The sequence below is a fragment of the Lynx canadensis genome, chromosome B4, assembly GCF_007474595.2.
Source record: "Lynx canadensis isolate LIC74 chromosome B4, mLynCan4.pri.v2, whole genome shotgun sequence".
NCBI classification, from domain to species: Eukaryota; Metazoa; Chordata; class Mammalia; order Carnivora; family Felidae; genus Lynx; species Lynx canadensis.
The window spans coordinates 136,354,490-136,378,301 of record NC_044309.1 but is presented as its reverse complement, the minus strand read 5'-3'; the positions used below and the strand labels follow the sequence as shown (position 1 = coordinate 136,378,301).

At 63.0% G+C, this 23,812-nt stretch overlaps 1 protein-coding gene across 1 annotated transcript in view; it reads left to right on the top strand.

Moving 5' to 3' along the window:
• Positions 1-11,749: 11,749 nt before the first annotated feature.
• Positions 11,750-23,812, top strand: part of SHISAL1 (shisa like 1) — a 71,492-nt gene continuing 59,429 nt past the window's right edge. Inside the window, exon 1 of the mRNA XM_030320879.1 lies at positions 11,750-11,778. The gene's annotated coding sequence lies outside the window, so the exon portion shown is untranslated. The remainder of the gene's footprint in view (positions 11,779-23,812) is intronic.

The window sequence follows — 23,812 nt, the reverse complement described above, 5'->3', positions numbered from 1 at the left end:
CTGCAAGCGGAGGGTCCCTCATTAGGCCCCTGAGGCCAGACTTGGGGCCCGGAGGGGACCCCGCCGGGCCCTGCCCACGGTCTAAACCTGTCCGTGCTCAGCTCATGCGTCTCCGTGTTGACAGAGGTGCCTCAGGGTCCCTGAGACCCGGAATGCAGGCCCAGGTAGGCATAAGCCCCGCCCCCAGCCTGATGGGCAGGACAGGGACCGAGGGCCCTGAACAGAGCCAGAGGTCTGCATGTTTCCCCCTCAAGCAAGGAAGCCACAGGAGAACCACAGCCCCCCGGGGCCCTACCACCAACCCCACCCCGCTGCCACCTGCCTCGTATCCAGTAAACCCGCAAGGTGCACCCATCGTGGGGAGTTCTCGCCTACACTCTGGGAGCCTCAGGCTCTGCCTCTGTGAGACTGGGAGAATTTGGCCAGTGAATCGCTCGCCCAGAGCCCAGCGGCACGGGAAGCATTTTCTTGCTCCAGTCACGGCCTCGCCTCGTCCTCTCTGGCTCCTGAGATGAACCCACGGGCCTCCGGCCACATCTGGGGATCAGATGTACCCCGTCCACGTTCGCCCGGCCTGTGGTCGTGGCTTTACGTCCGTCCCCCCGCCCAGCTCTGGGGGCCAGGACGGGGGTCTGCAGGGCCACCGTCATCCCGTCCCGTCCCGTCCCGTCTCCCCTCCCGTGCCTGTTGGGGCAGTGGAAATATGGAGGGGCGCCTGGGAGCAGCCTGGCAGATGCACACCGGATTTTAGCCAACAGTCTACACAGCCTGCCCCTACTGGCCCCGGGTCCAGATGAACCCCAGCGTCATGAAACCCCCGAGGAGACATGGGCCCACATATGTGTGAGTCACTGTTTCGATCCCCCTTAAGAGCAGAGGACCAGCTAACACTTGGTAGCCCCTAGAAACGGGGAGCTCTCTACCCGACGGGACCGTCTCTCTCAGCTCCACTGGTTGGGGTTACTCTTCCCAATCGGCCCACACGGTCTCCCTGCCGGCCCCAGCCCTGCCCCTCGGGGACACAGAGCGTGGCCATGACCTCTCCCGGCCAGCCCGGCCCTGTGGAGCTCACCTGTGTGCCAGTCTCTGCACCCCGCCCCTCCCACGAGGACGCACGAGACCCACACCGGGCACCTGCTAGGTGCTTCGGAGGCGCAGGGTAGGGAGGGGCCGTGGACCAGCTCCCCAGGCTGAAGCAAGGGTGCCATTTCCTCACCTGGGAGGCAGAGGTGGCTTGCCAAAGGTCACTCACCGATGACAGGCAGAGCCAGGGCTCAAGCACCTTCCCGGTACTCCAGGCGGCACAGCGGCCAAGCGTGGGCTCGGCACTTTTGGAGTCGGAAACTCCCCCCTTCCTTTGGCTCCTCTCCTCTTCCGAACAGCTGGCAGGGCTCAGCCGCGCGCCCAAACATGCCGGGAGCAGCTGTCCCCTCCGCGGGCGACAGGGTCCTTTCGCCCCGGCCGCACACAGGGCTGGGAGGGGCGACGGCGGGTTCTCAGCTCCCCGGGCTATTCTTAGCTCCCGGGGGCCCACAGGCAAGGTCACCCTGCTGTCCCGAGAGAGAAGTGACTCAGATTTGGACAGGCTGACAGAGTGCCTGGTCCACGGGCTGCCCTGATCCGGAAGGCAAGGGGACAGGCCAGGGTGGGCAGCCGGGGTGGGGGGACCCGGCCCCAGGGGAGGCAGCCAGGTGGGGGAGGGCCACAGCCCCGAGGCAGGTAAGCGATGCCGCGGTGAGATCCTCGCCACTCGCCCGCAGGTGCCCAGGGTCCACGGATGCGTCCCGGGGCACCCAGGACAGTGCCTGTCACCTGCAAAATCTCCATCAGTACCTGTGGAACGTATTGATTAATTAATCCCCGAAGGGGCCCCGATCTCATTTTTGGGGCGCAGGCAGTCGCTTTAGGAAGGGTTGCCGGAGCCAGTCGTCTCCAGGGCACTGTTTACGTGTCAGCTCCTGCAGAAGTCACTTGCATTCTAGAAGAGGCAGCACAGAGGCAATGACCCGGGAGCCTGAAAGAGACCTGTCGTGGAGAAAACGGGAGACCTTCGGTGTGTCCTCGGTGGCTGGCTATGAGACACCGGGTGCAAGAAGGCTGGGTGTCCACGGGTGTTGGGGGGCCAGGGGAGGGCTTGGGGCAGGCAGGAGGCAGGATTGGGGTTGTGCTTTGGCGGGATCCCCTTGGCTGCCTTGTGGAAAGGGCACAGGGGGGACTGGGACAGCTGGGGAGGGGGGAGGGCGGGGGCTGAGGCCAAATCCAGCACGAGTTGATGGGGTCTGAAGTCAGGGAGGGTCTGAAGTCTCAAGGCCCCCCGACAGCTGGGAGAGGGAGGGAGGAGCTGCCGGGGGAAGAGAGGGACCTAATTGCGCGGTGGGATTAATCACGGCACCTTTAAGGACTTCCCACATCATCATCTGCCAAGGGAAGACCAGCTTGTTTGGGGTGCGGGGAGAATTAATTAAGGTTGGGGACGCCTGGGAGAGCTGCCGATGAAAGGTGTGAGGCAAGTGCCAAATGTGCTTATTAATAAAATATCGGGGCCAAGTTGCAGACTCGCTTCACCCGGGCCGGTTAGAACCACAGACACAGTTTCTTGAACGAAGGCCACCTCGGGGCTGGGCCCTGCGCTGCGACGCTAAGGACGCGGCGCGGGGTCGGACCCAGGCCGGCCCTCGGGAAGCCCCCGGCCGCGACAGGGTCACGGGCAGAGCACCCACACGGACTGGCCTCTGCATCCGTGGCAACCATTCTATCCTTCTCTGACCGCCAGGCCCCATGCTCTTGGCCAAGGGTGTTCTCGGATCGTCGGCCCTGCGGACTCCACCTGTGGGGAGGCACCCCAAAGTCCCCCCACGCCGTGCTTGATGACTCTGTTTCCCCCCTTCCTCTCCCAGAGTGCTGGTCCCCAAGCTGGTTCTGGTGTGCCCTTGTGGGTGGAAGACAGAGAAAGACCGAACTACAGGCACCTGTGACCCGCGGGGGTAGAGGGTGCGGTTAGCCAAGCAGGGTCCCCACCGCGTGCCGGGCTTTACACGAGGGCATTCCCAACATGGCCTCAGCTGGCCGTTTATCACAGGGTCCCTGAAAGATAGGAACTGCTGTCCCCATCTCAGAGATGAAGAAACCGAGGCTCAGAGAGGGAAAGAGACTTATCCGAGGGCCTGCTGCGACATGAGGCGGACCCAGGAGTCGTGCGCCGCGGCTGGTTTGTAATTTTCACATTAAAATACATCAAGGTGACGGGAGGGTTTAACGTGCCGGATGACCCTGGGCGGGTCACTGGACACTTCTGAGCCTCAGTTTGCTCATCTGCGGTGGGGCTTCCTGGTGCTAATCCTGGAAGGCTGCTCTCCTGGGCCATGGTTTGGGGTCCTATCTTTGCAGGCGCATCCCTGGCCAGGACACTCCCACAGGGCTCTGAAAGGAGAAGGCTGTCTTCGCTCTGGGTTCCGGCACTGGGCATTGGGCTCTGGGGAGACCTCAGCGCGAGGCCTGAACAGAAGCGACTGCGGGGAGCCTGGCCCCGCCATGGTCTAGTCCCTGTGGGCAGGACGGACACAAAGGCACCCCCAGGGCACCAGAGTGAGGCCGCACTCTCTCTGACCCAGAGAGGGATATTGGCGTGAACGGTTCTGAGCTTGGAATTCTAACACAGGGTAGACAGGCCTCTATTTACCTGCTGTGTGACCCTGGGCAAGGCACTTAACCTCTCTGATCCCCCCCATCCTCACCTGAGACGGGGCAAAACTAACAGAGCCTCCCTTATGGGGGGCTGGGGATGCTCATGAGGGAGTATTTGCAGAGTCTGGGCTTGGCATGGGGTATACGAATCGGGTTCCAGAAGCTGGACTTTCCCCTCCTTCTACAGGAGCCGGGGGTGGGCTGGCCCTGCTCAGCCAGAAGAGTCCTAGCCTGTGACCCCCCTCTTAGTCTCGTCACCCCAGCCGCACCCCTCGGGCTCCTGAGCGGCCCTCCCTCCGGAGGGTCCAACTCGTGGTGGATGCTGACCCGTGAATAAGCTGTGCCGGGACATCGACCGGACGGGCAAGGGCTACCGGGCCAGGGTCACGGGCTCCGCCCAGCTGTCCGGGCCGGGGCCCACTCCCCACAGCCAAGGGTCTCGCCGGAACGGAATTCAGACAGATGCTTGAACCCACCACCAAAGGCTCCACTTTCCCCGGGCCTCCCCGGAAACACGAGATCTTGCAAGGACACGTGGCTCTGGGAGGCTAAGTCAAACAACTGACAATATTGGGAGAGGCCAAAGTCAGAGAAGCCTGGAGTTCCGATCCAGGTCACGGGGGGGGGGGGGCGGCCTGGGGAACCCTAGAACCCTAGACAACCTGCCTCCCAACCCCTCCCAACCTGCCTGGGTTAAACCCGCGAGAAGCGGCACCCGGCTGAGCCCCCAGAGCCCCACGCCGTCTGAGCCGGAGGGCCCTGAAGGCCAGGACGTGCTCCCGTTCCAGGGCTCTCTACTCTGTTCCTCGTGGCACTGAGAGCACGGGGCCAGGGCAGGGGGTGGACAGACCCAGGTTCAAATCCCAGCTTTACCACTTCTTAGCTGTGTGATCCTGGGCCAGTCCCTTAACCTCTCTGGGCCTGTTTTGTCAGCTGTAAACAGGAATGTGAAGAAGCAACTTCTGGGATGGTAGTGACGATTTCGGGGGCGCATCCAAGTGACGCCGTGGGGCACAGAGCACCCACTGAGTGCATATGCTTACGGAGCCGGTACCCTGTGCCCACCCAGGAAGCGGGGAGAGGGAAGGCGCACTTCCCGCCCCGAGAAGCTGTCCACTTAACTCGAGAGAAAAGGTAGATCGTCATCCCAGACAGATTAGGCGGCCGGGGTCATGCCGCTGCAAGGTGGAGACCCCTATTTGGGCCTCAGCTGCCTCGCCCTACCTCTCCAGCGACCGTTCCACAGAGCAAAGCCCTCGCCCCAGTCTCCCAAGGCGGAGCTTCTGAGGAGGGGCCGCCGGGGCAGCGAGGCCCTCAGATCTCTGCCCCTGGCCTGCCTCTCACCGGCAGCGTGACCTCGGGCCTGTCCCGGGACCTCGCCGGGCCCCCTCCTGCGGCCCTGAGACGAGGGTGGCCCCCCGCCCCTACACCCCGCGTCTCGTCTGGGCGTAAGTGCCGACGGACGGCCCCGAGCTGAAGAGGTTCTGTACGTGCCAATGATCCGGATCATCACTGTTGTTGTGATTATTCCGGGGCCTGCCCGTGGGGAGGGCCGGGCTGCGTGCAAATTAGGCCTCAGCTCAGGGTGCTCGGCTCAACCCACCAATTTGCATCGTATTAATCTCCGTCATCCGTGCGCCGGGTTGGAGGTGCTGGTGAGACACGGGAGCCCCGGAGCCACGGGCCGCAGCAGAGTCCAAACCCGGACGGACACGGGAACGGAGGTCCTATCAGTCAGATGCGTGCCGGGGTCGGGGGACAGACCGGCCGGGCATCCGAGGCCTGGCTGGAGGTCTCTCACTGTCCCCAGCGCGGCCTCTCTGCCTCCCGTGTGGGCCTGCGCGGTGCCTCCTGAGAGCCGGCCCCCCGCTCCTCCCGCCTCTGGAGGTGAACTTGCCCACGGCCACCAGCTGGCTCTCAGGGGGCCAGGGTTCACGGCCAGGGCCCTGCTTCCCCAGCTCTTGCCGCTCCCGAGAACTGGAGTCACGGTGTGACCCTCCCGAGTCCCTCACCTGCGAGACTGTCATAGTGACGGAGGACATCGGTTGGCTCCAATCCCACAGGCTTGCCGGGACTTACCCACGGTGCCTGAGGAAACCACAGAAGGGCCGCAGGCAGAGGGGTGGGCTAGGTCAGGGCTGGGCTGCACAAAGACCACCCTGGGGGTCTGCAGCGGGAGGGATGGGTTGTAAGCATCCTCGCCCCATAAAAATTAAGTAAGTAATTGGCACCAAGTCGTGGCTCAGTGTATTGGTTTTTCTATTAGCGCTTAATAAACGCAGCGCCCGTTTATTACCTCAGAGCTCTGCAGGTCAGAAGGCCGCATGGGCTCAGCGAGTCCTCTGCTTGGGGTCTCACAAGGCAGAAATCGAGGCATCAGCCCAGGGGTGCCTGGGGGGCTCAGTCAGTTAGGTGTCTGACTCTTGGTTTCAGCTCAGGTCATGATCTCCTGGTTCGTGAGATCGAGCCCCATCTCGGGCAGCCTGCTTGGGATTCTCTTTTTCCTTCTCTCTCGGCCCCTCCTGCCCCCCTCTCTCTCAAAATACACTTTAATGTTTTATTTATTTTTGAGAGAGAGAGACAGAGTGCGAGCAGGGGAGGGACAGAGAGAGAGGGAGACACAGAACCCGAAACGGGCTCCAGGCTCCGAGCCGTCGGCACAGGGCCCGACGCGGGGCTCGAACTCACGGACCGCGAGATCATGGCCTGAGCCGAAGTCGGACGCTCAACCGACGGAGCCACCCAGGCGCCCCAATAACTAAACTTTAAAGAAAAAAAAAAAAAAAGAAATCAAGGTATCAGCCCAGACGGGCCCTCGTAGAGGAAGTTCTGGGAGACTTTTTTCCGGGGCTCCTTCAGGATTGGCGAATGCGGTTCCTGGTGGCCCAGGACGGAGATCCTTTTCCTTTGGTTGGGTTGGGGGCTGCTCTCACCTCCTTTCCCTGAGACCCACCCCCCCATCTCAGCATGCGGACCCTCCGACTTCCTCTTCTGACACCAGCTTTGGAAGGGCTCCTGTGATCAGCTCAGGCACAGGGCTGAAGGGCTCCTTGAGGTCAACTGATCAGTAACCTCCGTCGTATCTAGAAAACCCCTTTGGGCACGTAATGTCATGGCAGCGTAACGGCAGGGCGGGGGGCAGGAGGCGGTGGGAACATTTTAGAAATGGGCCTGCCACGTGCACTTTGGATGCAGACAGAAACCCGGCCTCTTCTCGGCTCTGAGTGGCCCTGCCGGGCTTCCTGCCAGGGCCAGAATAGAAACTGTGTTCACACCTTGTGGCCAGGAGGCAGGCAGGCGGGAGCAGGGAGGAGCGGGAGACTCCGCGGAGGCCCCCTGGTGAGTTTATGGCCCCGCTCACGGCCTGCAGGACACGGCACATGCTGGTGTCGCCGTGGCCCGTCTGGCCCACGGAACAGCCTTTCTGGACCCGGCGATCGGCGACCAGCTCACCGCGTCCGGTCTCCCAGATCCTCAGAATGGCAGTCGGCCACGGCAGTGGCTTTCACACCCTGAGCACCTACTATGTGCCTGGCTCTGAGCAGGTCAAGACTCACCACGCCTTCCGGGTGAGCAAACAGGCCGAGAGCCTGGCCCGGGCCGCCGGGTGCAAGCTCGGGGCCCCGGTCCCCCATCACTGGGCCGTCCCACCGACCCCGTGGCCCTGCCACCACGGGGAATCTATAGATTTTCTGCAACACGTGACTGCCGTGGCCAGTTGGGAGAGCGTAAGCAGCGAGGTCCCAGGGTGGCCGTGACCTAACTGGCCTCATGCGTCAGAGGGGGCGGGGCTGGGAGGCCCAGAGGCCCGGCTGCCGGCCAGCTCCTCCCACTCTCCCGGGGCTCGTGTCCTCCGTGAACGAGGCGGGTGGACGTGATGCCCTCCAGGGCCCTTCAGAGTGCTTTATCCAGAGGCGGGGCAGCCTTTTTGGACTGAGAAGGCAACAGCCAGCAAGAGGCGAGTGGCCTGCCCACCACCCCCGTCCTCCCCACGGGAGGGACCGAGTGGCCAGATGGCCCAGAATACAAGCCCTGAGCCAGGCCAGTGGTTCAAATCCAGGCTTGGCCACATCCTCCACGGGTGACTCTGGGGGGTGAGGTTTCCAATGTCTCTGAGCCCCGGGGCCTTGTCTTGAACTGGGGGAACAGGGACTCGGGGTCGGAACCCTAAGATCTTGAAGAGGGAGGAGGGACTTGAGAGTCTGCTCAGGTGGTTCAGAGGCCGGGGAGGGGGGGAGCAGCTGGGGGGTGCGCACGCTGGCACCCCTCCCCCTGCCCAGCCCAGGGGCTCGGCCTCCGCGGGCCTCGCTCCCTCCCAAAGGGGGCTTCCCTCACGGACCTCTGCTGAACGCCTCGTGCCCCCAACTTCTAATTAAACGGCAGTGATTCTGATGTGGCAGGTGATCTCGTCGGGAGGCCTGGCTTTAAATTTAGCTCCCTCCCCAGCCAGCCCTTTGAAAACGCTGCTCTTCACGGGGAGAGAGAGCGTGAGTCATCTCCAGTCCTCCCGCCTGCCCGCCCCGGTGAGCAGCAGCGTTTGCGGGGGAACAGGCCTCCCGAAGGCAGAGAAATAGTAAATAGGGTTGGTATTAAAGGCGACAGGGGATGTGGAGCTCGACACACAGTAGGCTCAGAAACGGGGGTGACGTCTCCCACGGCGGTCTGTGTCATTACCTGCACACACACCCCCCACCCCCACCTGTCCCTCCCCCAGCCGGGCCCCCAGAGGAGACACGAGTATCTGTGGCCTGGGTGCACGGATACCAGGGTCCGGGCTCGGCTCACCCGGCCCCCAGAGGCCCTCGGAGCACCCCCTCCGCCTCCGCCTGCTGCAGGAGCACCGCCGGCTGGTTGGAGTTCCGAAGCCTGAGGATGCTTCGCACCCCCACCCCCACCCCCACCCCCAGAGATACCTTCTTGTGCCCCAGCCCCTCGAACCTGGGGATCTTCCCTGATCTGGCAAGAAGGAAAAAAAAAAAAAAAAAAAAGGAGCCTTGAAGATATAATTAAAGAAGGGCCCCGAGACGGGGGATTACCCTGGATTACCGGAGGACCCCAAGTGCGATCACAGGGGACCTTCCGAGGGGGCCCTCTGACGCGCCCGGAGGAGCCGGCCACGTGAGGAGGAGCACAGACAGAGGAGCAGGTGCTGGCCTTGAAGGGAGTGACACGGCCACGAGCCCAGGCTGCTGGCGGCCACCGGGAGCAGGAACAGAGTCTCGCGGGGAGGCAGCCCCGTGGACGCCCAGGGACACTGCTTTTGGGCTTTCTGGCCCCCAGAACTACAAGGGAATAAATACGTGTCGTTCTGAGCCACCAAGTCTGGGGTCCCTGTTACGGCAGCCGTCGGAAACCTGTACACGGGAGTTGGGAGAAGTGAACGAACTTGCCCTCTATCACACGGCTGGTGAACAGCCAAGCCGAGACTCAAGCCCAAGTGTGACCAGTGCCAAAGCCCATGCTTTCTCCTGCCCACTGGGGACTTCCTGGAAGAACAGAAGGGACACTGATGCAGATCAAGCACCAGCTAAGTGCCAGGTGCTCACTTCTTTTATGACACAGTCGCTCATTTAATTCGATGTTGACACTTTGAGGTGGATAAAATCACCCCCATTTTGCAGATGAGGAAACGGAGGCTCAGGGAGGCAACCTGGCTTTGTCCAAGGTCGGGGAAGGAGAAGGTTCAGGCCCTGGAGCCCAGGGGGTAGTGGAGGCTTGAGGAGTCCACCCAGGGGCCGGCTTGGGAAACCCCGGCCCCTAGCGGCCTTGATGTGGCTGGAGCTCAGGGCGCCCAGCTGCGGGGGAGGCTGGGAAGGCGGGCTGGGCCCTGGATGCCAGGACGGGATTGTGCTCCTGCGGGTAGAAAACCGGGGCTGATGGAGGTTTAACATCCTGAGTCATCACCCGACTGGACTGTGAGCCTCCCTAGGGCACTGAGCTGGTCCCAGCTCCGCGAGTCGCACACCAGACACGGAACGGGCCCAGAGCCCCGCTCGGTGACCTGATGGGGGAGGGGGGTTCTGAACAACGAGGCTTTGCAACCTCCTGAAGGCCCCACACGTCCACAGATCCCTCACCCCGGGAGACACGCACACACGCACACACACATGCACACACCCCACTCTACAAGGTCTCAGTGAACCCCAGGACACAGCCTCTGCCCACAGAGGACAGTCCCCTGTCAACCTGAACACCCATGAGCACTCCGGCCTGTTCCTCGACCTGTCTTGCGCATGGCATGATGCACAACATGGGATGATCACTCCCCCCCTCCCCACTACCCCGAGGGTCTGCAGGTGCAGGCGAAGGGCACCACGCGTGCCCTGTCTCATTTATCCCCACAATATGCCATGAGGGAGGTGGTGCCGTGACCTCTTTAGGGAAGAAAACCGTCTCAGGTGGAGAGCCCGTGATTGGAAGGCAGGGGGATCCGGGCTGGAGCCCCGGTTCTGCCTCTTGCCGGCTGGGTGGCTCGGGGCGGGTGCCCTAACCTCTCTGAGCCCCAGCCGCCTCATCTGTAACACGGGGAGGACGCCACGCGGGGCTGTGGTGTACGAAGGGCTCAGCCTAGTTTCTGGTGAAGTTCAGTCATCTATAAACGTGAAGATCCAAAGGTGGGAGAGACCCGGGGAGTTTGCACTGGGCAGGGGGCACTGACTTGCCCTCCACGGCTCTCAGGCTTACTCTCCCTCCCCAAATGAGCAGCTGATAGCCGTCCTCATCACCACTCCTCCTGTGGGGGCCCTGTAATGTCCCCCCACGGTCCCTACGACTGGAGGTCACTGGGCCCCGCACAGAAGAAGGTGGGGAAAGGGCTTACTGAGTTGGCTCCCTGGCTCAAGGCCACCACACAGCACAGCCGCGTCCTGCAGGTGAAGGGCGAAATGGGGGGCCAATAGGAAACAGGGGCTGTTGGGGAGGACGGGTAGAGAGAAGGACACGGCACAGGAGAGGGGAGCCCCAGCAGAGGTCAGGGGGTCAGGGGAGTCGGTCTTTTCCCGCTGGAAACCCAACTGAGCATCTTGTCTGATGTGAACGACTCCCCGAGCCTGACCCTGCCCTTGGCCACCTGGTGCAGGGAGGGCCTGGCCAGAAGGAATGTCTCCCTGGACGGAGAAGGGTCTGGGGAGACAAGGCCCGGCCCCGGCGGGGCGGGGAGGGGGGGTGCTCCTGTGGCAGGAAGGCCGCCAGGACTGGGTCCTCGGGGCAGAAGGGACGGGGCGCACCTGGCAGGCGGCCGGGGAGTGTGGGGGGCTGGGAAGACGGGAATCCGAGCCCCCGGTGGGAGAGAAGCAGAGGGAAAAGGAAGGAGGGAGCGCGGAGGAAAAAGGGGAGGGAAAAGTGGCAAGGAAGGAAGGAGGAAGGAGAGAAAGAGGGATGGAAGAAGGAGCGAGCCGCCCAGGGAAGGGAGAAGGAGACTGGGAAAGAAACCGAGAGAAGGAGGAGGAGGAGGAGGAGGAGGAGGAGGAGGAGGAGAGCGAGAGGGAGGAAGGGAGGGAGGGGGGAGGGGAGAGCGGGAGGGAGGAAGAAAGAGGGAGAGAAAGCGGGAGAGCGAGAGAAAGAGCGAGCGGCGCGGGGCGGGCGGGGCGCACGCCGGCGCGGGGAGAGGGGGAGCGCGGCGCGGGGAGAGGGCCGGCCGGCGGGGAGCCGCGAGCGCGGACAGGGGGCAGCAGAGGGCGCGGCGCGAGCGGCGAGCGGCAAAGAGTGAAGTGGCGGCGGCGGGCGCGGGGCCGGCGAGCATGAGCGCGGCGGCGGCGGCGGCGGCGGCGGCGGCGGGCGCGGCGCGGGGCGCGGGCCGGCGCGGGCCGCCCAGTAGCCGCGGGAGCCGGCGGGGCAGGCGAACGGGCGGCCGGAGCGCCAGCCGGGAGTCCCGGCCCGAGCCCCGGCGCCCCGCGCGCCTCGGAGCCTCCCCCCCACCCCACCCCCCCAGCCCCCGGGTCCCCGCGGCCCCCGCCCGGGGCCGGTACAACTGTTGCGGCGGCGGCCGTGGCGGCGGGGGGCGTGGGCGGCCCCGCGCCCCCGGCAGGCGGCTCAGCCCCGCGGGGCGCCGGCTCCCGGCGGCGGAGCGAGGAGCGAGCGGGCGGCGGGCACGAGGTGAGCGGCGCCCCGGGCGGGCCGGGCGGGGGAGGGGCGCGCCGGGCGGGGGTCCGAGCGCCTCGCGGAGGGGGGCCGGGGGCGGGGCTCCTGGCGGGGGAGGGTTCGGGCGCGTGGGGGGGGCGGGGTCTTCGGCGCCCGGGCTCCCCGGGAGAAAGGGGGTGCGGGCGCCGGGGCCGGGGAGGGGTGGGCGCGCTGGGAGAGGAGCGTTCGGTGGCTCGGGGGGAAGGGAGGGGGGGGGTCCGGCGCGCTTTGGAAAAGGGGTCGGGGCCGCCCGGCGGAGAGTCCGGGGGCGGGAGCCGTGTGGGGTCGCCGGCGCCCCGGCGTTGGGGTCCGCGCCGGGGCCGCTCAAGGTCGGGGTCGCCGAGCCTTTGCAGAGGACCCGGCCCCGGCTCCGAGGAGCGGTCCGGAGCGCGTCGTGCCGGTACGCGGCAGTTGGGACCGGAACGCGCGTCCGAGGTGGGGACCGGCGTCCGAGGACCGAGTCCGGGAGCGCAGCGAGCCGGGAGCCCCGTGCGCGCCGGACAGAGTTCCGGAGGCACGCTGGGGCCCCGGCCGGTTCCGGGGGCCCCAGCCGGGCGGCGCGGGCCACCGGGAAGACCCCTCCAAGAGCGCGCCCCGGGCTCCCCGCCTGCCGCGTGGCCCCAGTGGAGCCGCCGCCGCCGCCGCTTCCCGGGGCCGAATCAATATTGATCCCGCGCCCGGGGCGGGGTGGCCCGGCGGCGGCCTCGGCAGCTCATTAACGCCAGCGGTTGCCATGGTAACGAGACCCCAAGCGTCTTCAGGTTATATTTATTCTAATTATTGTTATCATTATTAGTATTAGTATTGGTTAGCCCGGCGGAGGAAAAAAGAAAGGAGGAAGAAATGCCAGCGCGTCCTGGCGCCTCCAACTGTCCTCTCTTTGGAGAGAGCCGGCGTCGGCTGGTGGGCCCGGGCTGGTGGGCCGGTGTGCTCGCCGCGGGTTCAGGGCCGCACCCCTGGGCCGATGGGGCCAGGGAAGGGGAGTTACATAATCTGCCGTGGGAATGTGTCTGTATGCCTCTTTGTGTCTACTCTGCCTCTCTCGGCCTCTCTGATCCCTTGGCTTAGTGACGGCTCCTGCCCAAGGAACCCGGGACCTGGATGGGAGGAGCAGAGAGTGCCTTTCGCCAGAAATCACAGCGGGTGGCCTCTATCTGGCCCTGGCTTCCCTGGCTGGGTGACCTTGAGCAAGGTGCTTGACCCCTCAGAACCTCTGTTTCCCCATCTGTAAAGTGGCTTGGCAGCCAATGCCACCTCTGTGAGGTCGCGCTGAGAAGGCCCCGGAAGTTCTGATCGGGTGCTGTTGGCTGTGTGACCCCAGGCAGCTAGCTGCCCCTCTATGGGCCTCAGTGCCCTAGTCTGTAGATCGAAGACCCTGACCCCGGTGTGTCTAAGATATCTTCAGTCACTGGTGTCCTGTGAATCTCATTCTGGGCCTTGATGGAAAGACTGTTGAGCCAGCAAGTTAGGCCCCACTCAGAGCCAGGCCGAGGGGGATTCCTCCGTCAGCCCTGCTTTCTTCACCTGTCCGATGGTCTGAATGTGACCAGGAAACATGTGGGCCAGCGGGACGTCGGGACATTTTCACCGACGGGCAGAGTCTTCGGGAAATGGTTGGAAATGGCTTTCAAAACCAGAATCAGAATAACCCCGGGGCCCCTGGGGCCAGCTCAGGCCAGTCCCCACGCTGGTCACGGTTGTCCAGAATTGGAGGGTCCCCCCCAACCCCGAATCTGTGACTGCTCGGGGCAAGACACCTCCCTGCAGAGAATCCATCTCTCCAGGGAGGCTGTTTGCCTGTCCTGAGTTGGGGGGTGAGTGCAGGGCAAGAGGTGGCCAGAAAGTTCCCTGTAGCCAGGTGGCCCCTGTACCTCGGGGCTCAAGGTGAAAGCCCCAGGTCGGGGGTCCTGCCAGGTTCTTTAACGTCGCTGTCACGCCGAGTTCCTCCGTGTCAGGTGTCTGGAAGGTACTGGGCTCGCGGGGAGGTCAGGAGAAGCAGTCTGGCTTGGAGCTGTGCGTGTGCGTGTGTGTGTGTGTGTGTGCGCGTGCGTGTGCCAGCATCATCTGCGGTGTGTGTGTGCCCCACACCCCCTCTCCCGGGTGGGGGCACGGCCAAGGCTGCTCAGACTTCTGCGGGGGGGGGGGAGGGGGGAGAAGGAGGGGAGGGGGGCCTGCCCCAGGGAGATGCCGAGAGCCACTCCCCGGTCCTGCTCTCCATCCGTCCATTCATTCCTTCACTTTGCGCACACAACCCAGCAAGCCCCCCCCCCCACCTCTGCCCTTGGCAGCTTTTGAGGAAACAGCCCCCGGACGAGCCAGTGGGGTTGGAGCCCTGCCTGGGGGAAGCCGAGGTGCGGGGGCGCAGGTGGGGAGGATCTACCCCCTGGGGGAGGGGGTGGCCCAAGGAGGGGTGCAGGGGGGCGGGGAGCCTTCCAGAAGGCAGGCCCGAATCAGCCAGACGGGAGGAGCAGAAGGTGTTCTGGGCAGAGACCCTCTACGGGTTGAAGATGCAGATCAGGCAGGGGGAGGAGGGTGGGGGGATGCTGCAGGACTAGAGAGACGCTTGGCAGATGGTGCAGCCCGAGCAGGCCTGGCGCCGGGGAGCTGGACGCCCCCCAGCCCCGGCCCGGGCGAGGGTTCAGAAGCAGGGGTGGGGCAGCGAGGAGGGGAGGATGGTTAGGTGGCCCGCGGGCGGGCGCCCAAGGTCAGGGCGGGCAGAGGGAAGGGCAGGTGGGGAAGATGAGACGGATCTGGTGTCCAGCCCCCTGGGACAATCAATCGGCCAGACCCTCGACAGCCCTCCCGCTTCCGGCCACGCTGCGGGAGAGCAGTGCCTCCGGCCGCAGGCCCTTGGCTTCTGGGAGAGGGAGGGAGCCGGGGACACCAGACCTGGCCGCTTCAGCTGCCTGCCTACGATCCGCGGCTTCGGTGACGGGGGCACAAGGTGGCACCTCCCCACAGCAGGACAGCATTTAGTAGCAAAAGCCAGGAAGCCTACTAGGCGCCGGGTGCTGTGCTGAGCAAGCACCGGCCCCGGCGATTATGGATGCTGTCATACGACAGAACAGCAGTGACGGGTGACCCCGCCGGGATCACGTTCCTAACCACGACACTGCGCTGCCTGGAGCCCAGCTCCTGTCTCGTGGCTGTCCTGCGGCTCCCCAGATGCCGTGCGGGTCTCTGGGGTCTCGCCTCCTTCTGTTTGCTCTGCTTTGGACTGGTCCAGAGAGCGGCCCGTCTCACGCTCCAGTGATAGGTATCACCTCCCTTCTTGGGAATGCTCTGCCTCTATTAACCCAGCCTCTGCTGGCTTGCGTCTCCCCAGCTGAGTCACACAACCGATCCGCACTGATCCTAGGATGAACTGAGAGCCCCGGCCCCAGCTCCCTCAAGAAGTGCCTTTTCCCAGCCCAGCGGCCCTTTCTAGAATTCACCAAAACAGCAGTCGACCTCTAAGAACAGGAGGGCCTTGTTTCCTACACGCTCTTCTGTAGGGTGGTGTCCTGAACATCTGGAGCCAGCGAAAGCGAGGAGGGTGACCAGAGGCCTGGGCTGCGCCCTCCTGGGGACAGCAGGTGCTCTCAGCCCTGTTTGGTCTCACCCTGCACAGAGCCGTCTCCTCCTTTTCTCTCCCCGCCTCTCTTTTTCCTTCCTGACTCCCTGCCTCCAGCGCGCACATTCCTTGACCCCTTGTCTATGTGTGACCTCCTCCCCCCCCGGGGAAATGGAGGAGATCCCAAGGCCTCAGACCTGTCCCCAGGGAGTCCCTGCCAGAGATGAACCAGGGCTCAGATAGTTTGATGACTGAGCGTCTAAACAGATCATTCGCCGGCTGGGACTGTGGCTGTCTTGACACCCCAGACCCTGTTAATGTACCCCCCTCCCGTATCAGCTAGGCCCACCTGTGACAAGCCCCTCCCTCCTTTTCCCCTTGGCCGTGACCAGGTCAGAAATTTTCTGGAGAGCCTTCTCTGGTCCTCCTGACTTGGCCACTCACTGGTGACTCACTCGCCCGGTGAGCCTGTCTTCCCATTCAGCAATGCAGGACATGAGGGTTGTGGGGGGGGCGGGGGCTGGGGGAGACATCCCAGTAGGGTCTTGGGTGTGGAAGCCCCCACTCTCCATAGCCTGACGTTGGGGGGCCAGACAAAGATGGGGACCCCCGCACATGTGCTCGGTTAGAGGGAAGCCCTAGAGGCTGCTGCTGTGGGTCCCGAGAAGGACCTGGAAACTTGTCTGCCTATCCAGATACAGACGGGGACACTGAGGCCCAAGCTGGCCTGTGACAGGCTCAAGGTCATGGTGAACGAGCATCCTGGAAGGCCGGGGGTGTTCAGGGATAGGATGGAGACTTGGTAGGTGTTTTTCGGAGGCTCCCCCCACCCTGCCTGGGATGCCCCGAGGCCGCCTGGGATGGGGGGGACCCGGAGGGGGCTGCACACACCCTTAGATGGTGAATTTCACTCCCTTCAATAAAAGGCTTCAGACCCCCCCCTCCACCCTTAGATGGTGAATTTCACTCCAGTAAAAGGCTTCAAACCCCCCTGCCCCCGGCCATCCAGGCGGAAAGGCAGGAGCCGAGATGCAATGCTAATGCCTCCCATCCCAGATTTCCAGACGTCAACCATGAATGGAGCGTTTACTTCGCGTGTTTTCGACCGCCTGCCCCCTCCCCTCCCCCGACCGGGGCGTGCACTCCGATTACCGCCCATCTGTCCGCACGCACACGTACCTCAGCAGATGTGTGCAGGCTCGCCTCGAGAAATTAAGAAATAATGCATGAGTTTCCCAAATTACACCCATTTAACACTGAATTAAGTTCTGGAAGCTCTTAACAGAGCCCCGGGAGGGAAAAAAAAAAATTTTTTTTTTTTTTTTTTTAGTTCACACTTCCCTGGAAAATGAGACAAACCGTGATCTTTTAAAACCCAGCTACATAATCAAGCAAGCCTCAGAGAAGAGCCGTGCATCGGGAAATTGGGCCGGGAAAGTTTGCCTCCTGCGCCAGATCCGAAGCTCCTCGGTGCATGATGGGCTCAGAATAAAGTGCCACTTTCTTAGATATTGGCACAAATTAAAAATAAAGGCAAAATCCCTCCCATAATCCAGTGTGAGAATTTCCTCCGCGGCTCCCTGAGCTGGTTGAGGAAACGATGGTGATTTGCTTTCACTTCGGGCTCCTTTTTCCTCTGCGGGGAGAATCTTGGGTGTGCCTGGATTTGTAGACGAACAGAAAATGCCTTTAGCTTTATGCTTTCCTTCCACATTTCCGGGGCACCTACCCTGTGTCCAGACACGGTGCCAGGCCCAGGAGGCAAGAGACGATCAGACCAGGACCCTGCCCGGGTGGGTTTTGCAGTGTGTTTGTGGTGGGGGCGGGCAGAATAGAATAAAGCAGGCATCTGCAAGGTCCCACCCACCCTGCCTGACGGGGCAGGGAGGGCTCCCTGGAGGAGGTGACTTTTGGCTTGGGTCTTGAAGGGTGAGTAGGAGTGTGCCAGGCAGAGGAGGGCAGGGGGCATTTCAGGACAGAGGAGGAGCCTGAGGAAGATCCCGAAGCGGGTCTCACATTGGCTTGGGCTCCCAGTGGCATCTTCCAATTTTAACATTTGCAGGTTCCTTTATCACGGAGCCCTTTCATATCCGTTATCTTCCAGCAGCCACAGGAAACCCCAAGGCCAACTTCTGGGTCTCCCTTTCCCTAAGGAGAACAGAGCCCAGAGGGGAATCGAGGCGTCCAGGGTCATAGGCAGACAGGGCTCTGAAACTCAAGGTTCTGGATCCCGTGGGCTCGGGCTGGGGGGAGGGGGGTAGAGGAACAAGTATAAGCTGCTGTACGGAACTTCTAAAAATTCAATGGGAACCACAGACACTAATCCCAAAGTCTAGAAAGTTTCCTCTCTTTCCCTCTGAGCCCTGCTCCTCCTGGGCTGTAGCTCAGGCTGGGCTTCAGGACGTGGGTCCTGGCAAGATCTGCGGGCTCCGAGCCTCAGTCTCTACCTCCAGAAAATGGGGGAGGGCCCCCCTCTGCCCATTTGCAGGAAGCCTGGCATCACCACTGAGCCCCAGAGGCCTGGCCTTCAGCTCAGCGGGGGTCCAGCTTGTTCCCGAGGTCTTTGTTGTTTCACTTTTTCAGGGAGCAGGGCGGGAATGTGGCGTCGTCTGGGGATGGCATCCTGGAATCGAATCCCTGGGACCCCAAGTCCTCTGGGGAGTGGGCCCAGCCTCTGAGCTGAGGCCCGTTGTCAGGGCAACGGGCAGAGCTGGGGGGAGGCTCCTGGCACAGATCCTCCACCCTGGACAAGTTTCCCCTCTGCTTGTTCCGAACTCTGTGACCCGGGGCGAGTGCCGTGGCCCCTGGGCCTCTGTTTCCTCATCTGCGAAACGGGTTACGGTGAGAACCAGATAGGATTTGCAGAAGGTGCTTCGTGTGCACAGAGCATGTGGTCACGAGCCTGCCAGCTCTCTGCTTTCTCGCTTTATCACAATGAGCGGGAAGGTCACTGTTGCTGTTTGTAGCCCTCCGGCCCTTCCTGAAGCAGCCAGGCAGGGACCGCACCTGATCGTCCCTGAACCTCCAGAGTGGGGGACTCCGTGGCGGTGGTTGTTGACTGTATCGAGGGAGCCATTAGACCACAGAGCCCGGCAGCACGGGGGCCAGCCCCGGTCCCCCCTCCTGCGTTCACAGCCCAGCCCCAGCGTCCGGCTGCTTGCTTCACTCCTGGCCTCAGTTTCCTCCTTTGCAAAAGAAGGTGGATAAATGTTGGTAGTGATAAGTTACAGGGGTGCTTTTGAGGGTTCCAGGTAAGAATCCTGACACTGTGGGCTCCTGGGCCAGTTACAGTGACAACCATTGTTTACGGCCCCAGAACTCTGGAGGGACCGTCGGGGCTCAAACCCCAGTTACGTCACCTCTCTGGGCCTCAGCGCCCTCATCTAGAAAATGGGGACAGCGGCCACCTCACAAGGTTCTTTCAAGAGTTAAATGAGTAAATGCAAGGAGCGTGCTTGGCGTTGAGCCTGACCCCTAGTAAGTGCTCAGGAGATAGTACCGTCATTGTCACCACTGTCGTGTTTAATAACCGAAGCATCCAGGAGGCACAGAGCAGTGGAGTTTCTCTCTGTCCTCGAAGGATGGAGGCCACGTCTCTCCCGATTTAGCTCTGTACACAGCTCCTATCCCAGGTGTGCCCGGACAGGACGGACAAGGTGGAGGGGCGGGCCGGCAGGGGGATGGACGGGTGAGTGGGTGGATGGGTGGAGGGACGGACGGACAGAGGGAGGAAGGAACGAGAGCTCTCAGGAAGCATCACAGGCCAAGGATCAGGGCAGTGGGGAGGGGGCTTCCTTTTGAGGGCCGCGAGCCATGAGATAGAACGGGCTTTGTAGCCATCTCCCGGGCAAACGTCTGTTGTCCCCGTTCCACGGGACCAGGGGTGGTGGCCCAAGTCTGGGGGCCCGGACCGCTTGGTGCCCCCGGCAGTTTGGTTCTGAGCCGGACGGAGTCGAGTTCCGACCGTGGCCGCCTCCCGTCGGGCGCGCCTCTGAACCTCTGTCTCGTCCTGCGTGATTCGGGAGGGGCGCTCGCTTCCTCTGGGGGGGGGGGGTGGCGATGCACAGAGGAGCGTGTCTGAGCGTAGTTTGTAATCTGGGAAGCTGCGCGGGAAGTCGGAGGAGGTGTTTGGACTCCATACGGTGGGGGACAGGTTGCACGGGAGGCTTTGCAACAGGGTGGCACGTTGCAGGCAGAGATCTGCGAGTCTCCGGAGTCCCTCCCCAGGAGGCCCCAAGCATGGGGTTGGGGAAGGGGCAGGCGGGAGCGCCCTGAGGGTGGGGGCCCTGAGGGGCCAGGCAGAGTGCTCCGGGAACAAGCCCTTCACGTGTTTCCACTGGTCTGTCACCATCACCCAGCTCCTTCTCTTTGGGGGGACAGATGCAGGGTAGCGAGATCCTGGGGAGGAGGTGAGGTCTGGGAGGGGCTGCATTGGCTTTGCCCAGCATCATCTGGACCTCGAGGTCAAGGGCAGTGGCACCTTCACTATCTAGAACCTGGTTTGCACTGTCATCTGTGGCCTCCTTGGAAGGGGCCGGGTGTCAGACAGGAGCGCGCAAGCCGTTTGTTCAGGTGCACGTTGCCCGGTTATTCACTCCGGAAGCTGTGCCTGGAGCTCGCGGTCTGGGCACCGTTGCCCGTTCCGCCCCGGGTCGGGGTCCTGCATGAGGGACTGAGCAAGTGTCGGTGAGGACAGCGGTTGGAGGAGCATGCCGCCTGGAGAAAGGGGGCGGAGCAGCAAGGAGGTCTTCCCGGAGGAGGTGGCATCCCAGGAGGCAGAGTATGGGATGACCGGGTCAAGGGGCAAGGGGTAGAGGGACATCGAGGCAGAAGGGACGACGCATATGGAGCCCAGGAAAAGGAGTTTGCAAGCTTTCCGCGCCTGGGCGTGGCTGACCGTGGCATTGGTGGAAAGGCAGTAGCATTCGGCAGTGGCCTGGCCTCCAAGGCAGTGGCCTGACTCTGGCAAGTTAAGGAGTGTTTGCCCTGCTGCTGGCTCAACAGGGATAATGCCGGCCCTTCACGGTTGCTTAGGTTGTGGCTCAGCCCAGCACCCAGGGTACTTTTCCTGACGGGCAGGGGAGAGGAAGGCGGGTGGTGGCTTCCAGCTCTACCCAGGCTTTCGGGCTCCCGAGTGGCCCCACTGCCTACAGAGCCCCTCGAGTCCGGTCCTTCCCGGAGGAGCAAAGCCTTCTCTTCCAGGGACAGGACGTTTCCGGGGAGTCCTGGGCATGAGCGCCACCAGAGAGCACAGACCGCCCCCCCCCAGCCCCGGGGGAGCCCCCGCCTCCAGCCAGATCGCCAGGAGAGGGCTAGGGCGCGGCAGAATTCTGGGCAGGACCGAGGAAAGATTAGGAGACTTTTCTCCTGAAATTCAAACAATTGGACAATCTGTTCTGGATCGATTTAGAAGCAGTGAAGTGGGAAAAAAAAAATCAGAAAATATAGTGTGAAAGCTATTTTCTGTCTCTCTCAGTTGGGAAGGGGGATGAGCAGTTTATTTGTGGACTGTCCGAGGCCGGGGCCGGGGCCTCTTGCCTCCTCGCCGCCCGTCCCCCCACCGCCTGCCGCCTCCCGCTCCGTGCCCAGTGCAGGGCTGGGCAACCAGGGTCTCAGAGGGGCACCGGCCCTGGCCCCGGCCTCCACCGGGGGGCCGTCAGTCCGCAGGGGCCTCAGGCGTGGGCGTCGCCAAGGTGGGCACCCTGAGCTCGCCCCCTCCTGTGCCAGACCCCAGGTGGGGAGGCATGCAGAGCCCCCCTCCCCGCTCCAGACGGAGGCATCCACGTGCCAAGGACAGGTGTCTGTCTAGTTCAGTTCTGCATCCTCAGGGCTGGAGTGAGGAGTGGCGCCTACTAGGTGCTCACTGAAAGTTTCCTGCCCGCGAGGTGGACGGGAGGGAGGCAGGAACGAAACTGGGGGTTTGAATGGAGCGACCTGCTCCCGGTCCCACGTCTAGTAGCGGAGGTGAGGGCACTGGGACCAGATCTCTCTCCCCAGTACCTGGATGTCTCCCCAGTACCCCGTCCCCCCATCCCTGAGGCCAGGAGCTAGGTCCGGGACACCCAGGGGGCCTCCCACCCACCACCCCTTCCTTTCCCAGGCGTGGCCTAGCCTACACCCCCTAACACACCAAACGTGGATTCATTTTTCACAGCTTGAGCCAAATGCTGACTGTTTTAAAAGAGGCTTGTTCCGGGGCGCCTGGGTGGCTCTGTCGGTTAAGCGGCCGACTTCGGCTCAGGTCATGATCTCGCGGTCCGTGGGTTCGAGCCCCGCGTCGGGCTCTGTGCTGACAGCTCAGAGCCTGGAGCCTGTGTCAGATTCTGTGTCCCTCTCTCTCTCTGCCCCTCCCCCGCTCACACTCTGTCTCTCTCAAAAATAAACAAACGTAAAAAAAAGTAGCCCGTTCAGTGTGAGGCCAGAGCAGCACAGAGGGGAGGGCCGGGAGCACAGATTCTCCCAGCTTCCCAGTCTGGTTGTCCCCCAGGAGAATGGCCCCCGGGGGCCGTGGTGAGCTGAGTTCTGTGGATGAAGGAGTTCAGTCAGGGGCTAGATCTGCCGGGAAGTCCTGAGTGTGGGCGGAGGGCCGGGACTCCAGCATCCGGTGGGAAATGGGACCAGCTGCTTCCAAAAATGGTCTCTCCTCTGCTTTCCCCCAGGCCTCGGGAGAGGGGGAATTTCTCTGCGGTTTCATTTCAGGAAAGCGGCAGCTCCCTCCCTCCCCTCCACTTCCTCCCCATTGCCCAAGGCCAACAGCCAGAGGCCCAGAAAGAACCTTGACTTGGAAACCAGACCGGCTGGATGCCAGTAGCTCAGCGGGCACCCCCCCTCCCCCCCGTGACCTTGGGCAGGTGACACAACATCTCAGTTTTCTCATCTGCAAACTGGGAGCAGAAGCCCCGCCTCCTTTTTGAAGATTAAAGGAGGCGGCCTTTGTCAAATGCTGCCCCAAGGCTGGATACGTAGTAGGTACTCAAGAAATAGTCTCTTTCTCCCGTTTCCCCTATACAGAAGGCCAATGGTTACATACAGGCTAACTCTTGCTTGGGTTCTGCCTCCACAGCCTGGATCCCCTGGGCTCTTGTCCAAGGAGGGGCCCCCCGACTGACCGTGGGGCGCGGGGAGGGGATGCCGCGGCACAGACAGCCGTGTGAGCCCCAAGTGTAGACGCCCCCTCCGTCTGCCGTGCCGGAGATGGGTGCATTGTGGCAGGTGTGGCCAGTTGGACACTGTGGAGGGAGCCCCGGGCCAAGAATCCAGAAACCTGGGTACCAGTCCCAGGTCTGCTTCTAATAAGCTATGTGACCCCCCCTCCCCCCCCGAAATGACAACCCCTGGGAGGCCTCTCGTGTCCACCTGAGGCTAATCATCCCCCTTGGGGCGCTTCTCAGGGTCACGTGCGACCACCTCACCTAGGAGAACACGTAACTGCTCTAAGCAAACCTCCACGAAGGATGGGCAGAGAAGGGGAGCCCTGTTTCCTGGCCACCGACTGACCACCCGGCACGGTCCTGGGTTCCCGTATACGATCTCATTTAATCCTCACCCCACCCCCGCGAGCCGGGATTAGCACCCCCCTTCGCAGGGAAGGGGGAGGCACAGACAGGCTAAAGGGTCCCAGGGCAGCCGTGCGCCCTCCCTCGGGCCAGCCAGCACCCCTGTCCTCTCTCTGGCCACCCTCTGCCAGGCTCGGGCCCGGCACCTGCCGCCTCGTGGAATTCTGCCCTCCCCGGCCCAGCCCTGGCCGGGCTTCCTGCTGGCGGAGCTCTTTCATGAACGCTCTTGGATGGGACCTCTCCGTTCCCCAGAAATCTTTGCGCCCACGCTCCCCCAAGCGGCACGCTAATTAGACCTCCATAACACTGTTTACCTCGATGTCAACCTAGGCTTTAAAACTGAGCGAGTTTCTCGCCGTTGTGAGCAACGTTCTGTCTTGAAAAGCAGGGAGCCGGCCTTGCTGGGCAGGGTTCAGCCCGCGGAGGCCTTGTGTGAAGGAGGTTTGCCCTCCGGGGGCCAGACTCTGCCCTGTTGCTGCCGGGGTGAACCTGGATGGGCCTCCAGGGCCGGGGGGGGGAGGGCTGCATAGGCCTGAGGCACTGGTCTTCCCTGAGGGGGGGAGGGGGGGCTCAGAGCAGTTCCCTGCGATTCCAGAAGCCCGCTCTTGACCCCACCCCTGACAGAGCCGACCATGGTAACCTCAGGCCTGAGAGCTGGCTTGTCTCCAGGTCACCTAAGACGATGTGATACTGCTGTTCCCCTGGACAGGATGGGGACTCGGGGAGTGTGTCTGAAAGGGGCGGGAGGGCCTTCCCTCTGTCGCGGAAACCCTGTGCCTTCCACCCCTCACGGGGGTCTGGTGGCCGACCCCTCACTCCTCCTGGGAGGCCCGTCGTGGGAGGGGCTGGCAGAGGGAGGCCGCAAAGCCCAGGGGAGGGGGGACCACGGGGCTGGGGATGG